The sequence below is a fragment of the Garra rufa genome, chromosome 16 (assembly GCF_049309525.1).
Source record: "Garra rufa chromosome 16, GarRuf1.0, whole genome shotgun sequence".
In the NCBI taxonomy this organism is placed as follows: Eukaryota; Metazoa; Chordata; class Actinopteri; order Cypriniformes; family Cyprinidae; genus Garra; species Garra rufa.
Window position 1 is genome coordinate 26,140,130 of NC_133376.1, and position 10,255 is coordinate 26,150,384.

General features: G+C 34.8%; 1 non-coding gene across 1 annotated transcript; it reads left to right on the forward strand.

Moving 5' to 3' along the window:
• Positions 1-6,196: 6,196 nt before the first annotated feature.
• trnav-uac (transfer RNA valine (anticodon UAC)) lies at positions 6,197-6,269 on the forward strand. The gene has a single exon. It is a non-coding gene; the product is annotated as a tRNA-Val (tRNA).
• Positions 6,270-10,255: the final 3,986 nt, after the last annotated feature.

Below are 10,255 nucleotides of genomic sequence, written 5' to 3' on the forward strand. Positions count from 1 at the left end.
TAAACAATATCATGTAGCCAACTCTGTTTTATGTAAACAGGAATAACACTTCAAAAAAGATTTTGGGATCCTCAGGTGGATTTACTCTACCTAACTTCTCTGAAAGCCCACGACTGACCTTCAACTTTAAGTTTTCTTGCCACCAGGTGACAACTAGCATCAGCTGTTAGAAAATATCTCTGGAGCTTCGACAGTGCTGGACTGTTACTAGGTTACTCTTCAGAAGATACTGAGCAAGTGCTATTGTTATTTCTCCTGAAACATCTATTAATCCTCAGAGTAGCTTAGCAATTGTGACTCGTTTGAAGGCTAAATCGTGTCGCTTATTAGAACAAACAGTGAAAAGTTTTGCTTGATTATTTCATGCAAAAAGGAACTGAGACCATACAAGAACCACCTTAATCATTAGAAATAAGTATACGTGACCCAGGACCACAAAACCAGGGTCAATTTTTTTAAAAATTGAGATTTATATATCATCTGAAAGCTGAATAAATAAGCTTGCTGATGTAGGACAGGACAATATTTGGCTGAGATACAACTATTTGAAAATCTAGAATCAAAATATTGAGAAAATGCATATTTCGAATCAAAAATTAAGTTTTGATATATTTACGGTAGGAAATTTACAAAATATCTTTATGGAACATGATCTTTACTTAACAATAACGTTTCCAATAGGCTGAAGGATCTTTCAGAGCACCACAGTCAGTCAGATGATGAAACTGACTTACAATATGCATCAAACTTTTTTCTGTCAGAGCCTGATCTTTTCTGTTTCTAAAGCAGACATAATGTTCAGAAACATTCATGATCTTTACTTAATATCCAAATATTTTTTGACATTAAAGAAAATCAATAATTTTAACTCAAAATACAATGTATTGTTGATATTGCTACAAACATACCCATACTACTTAAGACTGGTTTTGTGGTTCAGGGTCACATATTAGTTTTCGTCCAGCTCATTAAAATGGCCTGGCTTTCAATCTGTTTTTGACATTCAAATAGAACACATTTCTAATTATTATGCTAATCTTTTAAAACCCATGCTTTAAGAATAGTGAAAACAAGCAAACTGATAATATCAGTTTTCATTTTAAGTAAAATCACAGGCTCTATGTACATGAAGATAACTAAATAATACAAACATCATTCCTCTGTGGATCTATAAAGTCAGTTCTTGTCATATTTCAAAATTAGGTCAATTTAAAAGAATGTTGTTGTTTTTTCTGCAGTCGTGCTTATCTCAAAATAATCAGTCAGTTTTTTCAGCAGCAATCTGGGGTTATCTTCCTTGTATCAAGACAAGACAATGGGCATGATGATAGCTAAATCAGGTCCATCAGCTGTCCAGTAGCCATTTGCTGGCTTCTTTGATCTTGGATTTAACAAGCAACCCCTACTTTTCAGCCTCAGACACTGTGCATTGTAAGCTACACAGTGTGATTCAACCTGTCAGCCAAACACTCTTTATTACATCCCAACGGTCCTTTTCTGCTTTATTAAACATTATTCACACAATGGCTTATTTACAATACACAATATCTTTACAAATATTTGCACCAACACCATGAATCTGTAACACCAGACAATATTCCACAATTTGAATTCATATTCCACCAACCAAAACAATAACGTTTCCAATAGGCTGAAGGATCTTTCAGAGCACCACAGTCAGTCAGATGATGAAACTGACTTACAATATGCATCACTTGCAGTCCAACTTTTTTCTGTCGAAGCCTGATCTTTTCTGTTTCTAAAGCAGACATAATGTTCAGAAACCAATGTATTGTAATGAATATCTCAAGACCAAATCATTTTCCCTGTCCCCGTCTTCAGACGAAGCCTTACTGAGCAGCACAAGATTACACATTGACTCGCAAAGTTACCTCAAGCTGCCATTTGAATGCATTCGGCACCGGAGATTCGCCAGACCATGACATTATGATTGAATGACTGCGTATGTAATACAGCCTATAATCCTGTAAAGTTCTGTTCAATTAGGTGACGCTCGTGCGTTTGATGATTAGCATAAGAATAAACAGGCTTTTATTCCGAGAGAAAAATGCTGAGATGACTCTGCATCATCATCGGACAAAAATGTAGGCTAATATCACACAAATTTCCCGTAGTGCTCCTCCTGAAACACATCCACGTAAACAGATGTGAATTTTAACATTTTGAGCCGATGACCTATTTTTGTCATAACTGCTCCGATGCGAACTGACCCCATAGACTGCGCTGAGAGCATCACGTTTTCTTGAGGCTCTAACACTGATGTTGCTGTAAAAATACAGGGTATTAATTGTGACTGCAACATATGAGTAAGACAATTATATCAGACAGGCGCACTCACTGCAACGAGGACTAATTGCATTATTAAAAGCTAAAATATTGTAAACAAGACGAAACGTGCCACACATGCACCCATCTATCTATCTATGAAAGCTGATACATTAACAGTAAGGAAAGGCCTATTAAGAGACACTGAAAAGTTTTACTTGATCAGTGCCAATTTCCAGCCACCATTAGCTGCTTTAAACAGGCCTGACTGCAAATGAGAGTCATCGCTTGGGCAACATTTACAACTTAGTTTCAAAACACAATTAAAAAGAATTGGCACGGGAAATGACAACAGAAAGGCCGTGCAACAGTGCAAACTGGGGTGTCTGACCGGTACATGCTCGACTGCATGACTGAGGTAATGTCGCAAGGGTGGGAGAAGAGAGCACATGAAGTGGGCAGGTTGAGAGGATGCAAAAGAGATCCAAACTTATTCCAGCGTGAATTAACGCGCATTTGCGCGATGCATCACTTTCGTAGGCCTTAACGCACATAATGACATTGGCTCGTGCGATCGCGTGCGGTCAGTTTAGGACACAACATTATCCATATATTTTCAAATGTTGCCGCATGTTGTCTTTGCACTGTATTAATCCATCCAACCGTTTCGGATAGTTAGATCTCGTCGTGACAGGATGTTAGGACTTTGATGCACTCATGTACAAGTGCAAAGTTTAGAGAGTTGACTGTCGCCCTCCATTGCGTTGTGCAATGCCCCCTTTAATGCCCCCTCGCTCGCCAGTATAGCGCCTTTGTTATTAATCGCATGGAATCGCGCCGCCTTACCTTAACGGCCCCAAACTGTTTTCCTACGCCTCTGAACTTGACGTATTCATCCAAACGCAGGGGGAAGTGCCTGTGCCTGTTGTTTTCGTTACCGTCCGATAGTATGATTCAGTGGAGGATTTAACACTGTGAATTTTGGGTTTCTCCCCGCGATCTTCCCTCATCGCCGCAGCAGCTGGAGAGGAAAATCGCGCACGCTGGGTCCTAAAGCCGGCTGCGTTCCCACAGGTGACCAGGCTCCGTAGCCGGGCGCACTGGTTACGAGCTACGCTCCCCTGGCTTCCTCCGAACTCCTATCTATGGTAAGTGTTCGTGCAGACAGGTAAACAGACGCTATAAGGTTAGACAGGTTATTAATTTATACTATTTTAACATGCAATCATTATTTCTTTCATTAAAATATTTTTCTGATTAAAAGGCTTGCGTGGTCCCTTTGTTCGTTTTTGTTTTCCGTACAACTTTGAACGTGAAATACCCATGTAAGAAACTGCACTGTGTTTTTTTTTTTTTTTTTTCAACAGAAAAAGAATATGTAGAATAGAATATGGACTGGGCCAGGGCCCCAGACTGCTAGGGCCCTCCAACTGAGCTGGATAAAACAGATATGAGGTGAAATTTAATGTTATTGTGGTACATTGTTGCAATGTTTTATATACATTATGTGTTCATCTTGTAATTGTAGGTTTATTTCTCTTATTTACAATGTAATTTCTAATTATTTGGATATACGTCTTACATCTGCAGCAAGAGATAGGGTTAACAAGATGGGGTTTACAAAGATGAGTAGTAACTGAGTACATCTGAATACATCTGTATTACATAATCAGACTCTAAAAATTGTAATTAGATTAAATTACATGTTAAAATACTCGTAATCAGACTACAGTTACTTTTTATAGATTACATGGTTACATATGATTTACACAATAGCAATAAATTATTCATAATTTATTGATTCTCCTTAATTCCTCTTTATCATTTTTTTTAATTTCCTATCTAAAATAGCCTACTGCTTATACATTCAGAAAGTCTTCAAATTTTGTGGACATTCACACAAAGACCAGTCATTAGTCAGGTGGCAACAGCATTTGACCACTGATTTGAAGTGTTTCGACATTGCATCAACTACTGATGAACACATTGATTTTTATTTGAATTATCAGTCTGTATAGGTTATTTAACCATGTATTTCTTTGGAAGGCTTTTGTCAACATTACAATGCACAAATTCAATGCACACATAATATATTTACTTGAAGTACCCCTGAGATTTTAAAATAAATATTTGAAAACTTAACTATCACATTTGCATGTTTATTGGTTGCTCTATGGTCACATGACATGCAGGTAAATAAAAAATAAAAAATAAAATAATAATAATAATAATAATAATAATAATAATACAATTAAAATAAAACTTTTTAAAATAAGGTTTTTTATTTTGATTGATTTTGAAATGATTTATTTTAATTTAACATTTTTTATGATTTCATTAATTATTATCTTTTCATTAAACACATAAAGACCAGTTTGGGAAACCTTGACATACTATAGGTAATGTTTAATGCACTTCACGTTGTTAATAACAATGAATTTTCTTATTCTTTGTATTTTTATATCAATACGGTACAAAGTTATCCTATTTAAATCAATGTGATAAGCAAGTTAGGCCAAAAGTAATCTAAAAAGTAGTCTGATTATTTTACCTAAAATATGTAATGTAATGGATTACGTTACTAACTATTTTTTTCATGTAATTTGGAATCAGTAACAGATTACAATTTGTAAGTAATCTTGTTTGTAAAGAAATGTTGAAGAGGTTTTTGTATTGATAAACTGCAATACTTATTTATAACTAACAATGGCAAAGACTTAAATTCCAGGGGGAAAAAAGCAATTAGTGACTAATTGTAATTTTTTTTCTGTGTGTGTATTTGAGACTGCTCTTGGCTGTGCTATAACATCTGAGAGCAGGGTCTTAAGGAGAGTAAACCAGGGAGAAAACTTTGCACATCACACAGGCCTGTGGTAGCAGCGTAATTGCTTATCTTTCAGAAACTCAGAGGCGTTAAAGAATTCAAGCAGTAGGGGTGTAAATTAAAGAAATTGCCGTAACTGAGTGGCGGTCTTTTGCAGTTCCTTACCGTTTTGTTTTTTTTGTGTTTTTTTTTTTCGTTTTGGTTTACTAAACACTAATGCCTTAATATTTTATGTACAATATATATATTGTACAATAATTATATATATATATTTTACAATAACCTGGACAAAAGTAGTTACATCCCTTGGGAAACTCTTCAAACATAAACTGTTTGACATAGAGGCGCCAGAATAACAGAAGTCTGGGCTTTCACAAGAATAATGCTTATGGTAAAATGAGAAACAGTGATGTGATTTTAATTAAAAAGTGCATCAAGCTTTATGCACCCATTTTGCCCGAAGCAATGTAATGAAGAGAATATATTGAGCTGTTTGCATATTAACCCCACAATGTCATTGAAACATTCATCTGAAAATATCTGAACAGTTTGATGTCAACTGATATTTTCACTTAGGCTGCTGATTAATTCAGATAGATAGATAGATACATAGATAGATAGATAGATCAGCAACCACAGGCCTAACAAAGTGTCTAGTGTTTTATTTAATTTCACACAATGGCCTTTAAATCTGTTTTATGGTCATATAAATTGATGGATTGATCGTTTTATAGGCCTACGTTACAATTAAAATATTATTAATAGAAGAAACATTTACAATTCAGTTCAAAGTTGTCTTTTACTTTGGTCAGGATGATTTTGGTTCCCACATTGTGAACGCTTGGCGTTGTGACCCCGCTGAATGTCTGAACTGAGATGCACAAGCAAGTAACCAACGATAGCAAGTGAACAAGTGTCAAATGATAAGCAAACTGAGCCAATCTCAACAACACGTCCAAACAAAGACTAGTATGCTTTGTTAAATTGGAGGTGGTGGTTTAATCCATTAGTCAGGCTATAATGAGACCGGCTGAGATCGGCGGTTGGTGTGTTTTGTCTCGGTCGCAGCCGCTGGGTGAAGTAAGCGGTTCCATAGTGTAGTGGTTATCACGTCTGCTTTACACGCAGAAGGTCCTGGGTTCGAGCCCCAGTGGAACCAAGCGTTTTTCGTGGCTGCTGTTGTACACATTTGGTGCTCGCAGCGACGTCGTGGCACCTAAAGGATCGTAGTGTTTCCTGGTGAACTGGTTTCAATCAACAATGTACGCACTCTGTGTTTATGACGCTAATCTTATGCAGATATATAAAAAAGGCTGACTGAATTCGGAGTGCTTTAACCTAAATAAATCATATTTGTATCATTTGGTTAAAAAAAATGAGGCAAATTGCAACGTGATTAGCTAAACTGTAAATAAAATCATTTGGTTAATGACGGTGACAAGTTGCATACTAGCGGCGTGCTAGCGTGAAGTCAAATATAGTGTTTGTGCGACCCCTGCTGTTAACTGTAATGCGGACCCAGCATCACACATTTCTGCTCGACTGCTGTTCCTACAAATTTAGTCAGCAATTAAAGTAGACTTTAGAAGACTTCATCATTGCACAGTTCTATACTTATAGGTCATATTGTAGAGAATGGTAGAATGGTAATAAGCAGGGGGGTTGCTAGACCTAAAGCTCTACTGGGGCACAGGTGCCCATTACTCGTTAATTAAGTTGTTGCATGTAGTTTAATGTCTTTATTTTGGGATTATCAACGTAAATTATAACTCAAATTTGAGATTTTACTGGGGCCCAGCATATTTTTACTGGGGCACGTGCCCTGGTAATAAGGCTATCTATACCTTAACATTTAAATTAAATAGTATCCAACAATATTTCCAACAATATATATAACAATATATCCAACAAACAAAACCATTATGTGAATTTTCAACAGAGCAGTGACAAAACTTTTTCTTTTTACTACTAATATGTCATTTTGATTTATTAATATGGGAGAGTGGAATAAGATGAGCCATTTTTTACTTATGTAGTCCTCAAGATAAGGGAAAATGAGGCAGAAGTATAATTAAATTTATTTTTGGATATTTCCTATCATGTTGAATTATCATAATGTATCTATGACAAAGAGTTATAAATTATGGCTTCTTATAAAAAAAGTGTTCCTGTGGCTCAATTTGCCTCAGGTTAGGGGTAAGTTGACCCGAGTCAACTAGGGGTAAGATGCACCATCTGGTTGAAAACTGGGAGAACCATCTGACTCAATCTGATTTTAACCCATGTACAATTTTAGAATTGATTTAACTCTTTAAAAAAACTAACTTTAATAAAATTTCATTTAAAAAAATAGTCATCTTCTTTTCTTAAAGCTAACCTAAACAAAATGCATTTAGAGCCAGGGGTGAAAACTTTTTGAATTTGAAGATCAGGGTAGATTTATATTATTTTGTCTTCTGGGAAATATGTAAGTATTTTCTGTATAGCTTCTGAAGGGCAGTAGTATATGCAAAAAATATGATTTTTAGGCTCTTCAAAAGTTTACACCCCTGGATCTTAATGCATCATTTTTACTTCTGGAGCATCAGTGAATCTTCTGAATCTTCATTTGAACCTTCTGTAATAGTTGCATATGAGTCCCTCAGTTGATCTTAGTGTAAAATGATGGATCTCAAAACCAAACAGTCATTGTTGGAAAGGTAGATCAAATGCTGAAAAAGCAAAGAATCTGTAGGACCTGAAGGATTTTTTTGAAGAACAGTGGGCAGTTTAACTATTCAGGACAAACAAGGGACCCCTGAACAACTATCACTAAACAAAAAAGACAGCTGTGGAACATTCAAGTAATAACAGTATTAAGAATCAGGTGTATGTAAACTTTTGAACTGGGTAATTTTTATAAATTCAGATATTATTTTCTCCTGTGGACTATGTCTTTTATGTGAAATATCTTATTCAGGTCAGTGCTAAATAAAAAAAATAGCATGCATTTTGTATGATTCCTCTTATTTTGGTAAAATAATTCACATTTTGCAGATTCTGCAAGGTGTATGTAAACTTTTAACCTCAACTGTACCATGCCAATTTCCATGTAAATCAAATGGCAACTAACAAAAAAGTTTTAAGGGTTTTATTCCAGACATTATTTATGCCAAAAAATAGGCTAGAACACTATTTGAAATAATTTTATATATATAACTTCTGGAAAGAGGTTGCTTTAATCCACATTTGTAAGCATTACTGCTATGTTGTGATAAATTTGTGTGTAGTATCAAATTTCTACTCTCTGTAATGACGAGTAAAATAATTGCTGAACAATAAACAAATTTCTGCTTTTCATTTGTGGTTTATAAACAAGAAATGAGATGAGACTGTCCTCACTAAACAGATTCACTGAAAACTGTTAAATATAGCTTATCATGTATTTGACATTTCTTGTTTTAATATCAGGATCGGAGCTGTCCAAGGTTCTGAAGGAACATATTACATGATTTACAGTGCTAGTAAATAACAAACAAAACAACAATTAACATGCTCTTGATGATTATACCTGTATAACATATATAACATGGATCTGCTGATTAACTAGAAATGTGAACTCACCAAACCAAGAACTGACTGACAGTTTTAAGGTTCACACTCAAATGCTAAAATCAGTTTACAGCGGATTGCAAAAGCAAGTCAAAATCCTCCTGTGGTCTCACTAAATGTATATAATGAGTTTCTTTTATTAAATTTCACAAATAATACTGTATTAACAGAAAGTTCTTAATCGGTGTCAGATTTTTTTTAAACGTCAATTTGTAAAACACCAAAAAGACTATTGCAGTACCTCTCAACCAGTGATGCCAAAGCTCTCTAGATGTTTGCAAGGAGATGTTCACCCAAACAATAATAAACGGAAATGTTCTTCCAAACTCATTTTCCACATTACGTTTGTGAAACAAAATACAGAATTTTTTGAGAAAGGCTCATGCTGCTATTTCAATACAGTGAAAGCAAATAGGGACCAAAGGCTGTCAGACTGCAAAAAGGCTGCAAAAGTACCATGAAAGTGTTATAAAAAAAAGAGTTTGACTCATGCATCATATTCCAAGTCTTCTGATTCTGAAGTCATATAGATTCGAACAATATCTTTGAATTCAAATTTTGTGTGTTTTTTGTATACTGTACAACGAAAGAAGACCCTATTTGTAGCATATATATATTTGTAGCAATAGCCAACAATACATTGTTTGGTTCAAAATTATTGATTTTTCTTTTATGCCAAAAATCATTAGGATATTAAGTAGAGATCATGTTCCACAAGGATATTTTGTAAATCTTCTACCAATTTCTAATTAGTAATGTGCATAGAACTTCATTTGGACAATTTTAAAGGCGATTTTCTCAATATTTAGATTTTTTTGCACCAGATGCCAGATTTTCAAATAGCTGTATTTCGGCCAAATATTGTTCTATCCTAACAAACCATACATCAATGGGATGCATTATTCAGCTTGCAGATGATGTATAAATTTCTTATGGTTTTGTGGTTCAGGGTCATGTGATAATCTGCATGGTGAAAAATCCTGAGCTTTAATGTACATTTTAATTTTCAATTAATTATTATTTCAATTGAATGTTTACTTGTATAGAGCTTTATACATACTGTCCTAAAGAAGCTTTACAGACAATAGAAGAGAAAATAAAAGGAAAAGAAAAGAAAAATTGTGCCTTACAACCCCCTAGTGAGTAAGCTAAAGGCGACAGGGTTGAGAAAAAATTCTCTGAGATATTTGGGTTGATGTTTAGGTCGGGCCCCCTACATGCACTACTGAGCTCTCACTGTGAACATTTTTTAATTTGCTGTCAAAACAATTGTCAGTGGATATAAAACATTTGTACTGCCACACTGTGTAGTGATTCTCACTCTTCAGATATTTTCTCTTGTTGTAACATGTTACCATAAAATCTTAAGTTAGTTTACTGCATTTAAGAAAAAATGCATGTACTTGACTTCACATTATTCTGACAATAAAGATTATTGAATTAATGTTAATTTAATGTTAAAGTTCATTTTTGTTCATGATGCATATTTGTGCATATTTTGGTTCCTTTTCTTTTGTTTGTTGTTTATGATGCTATACAATCCTGTTGTGCATT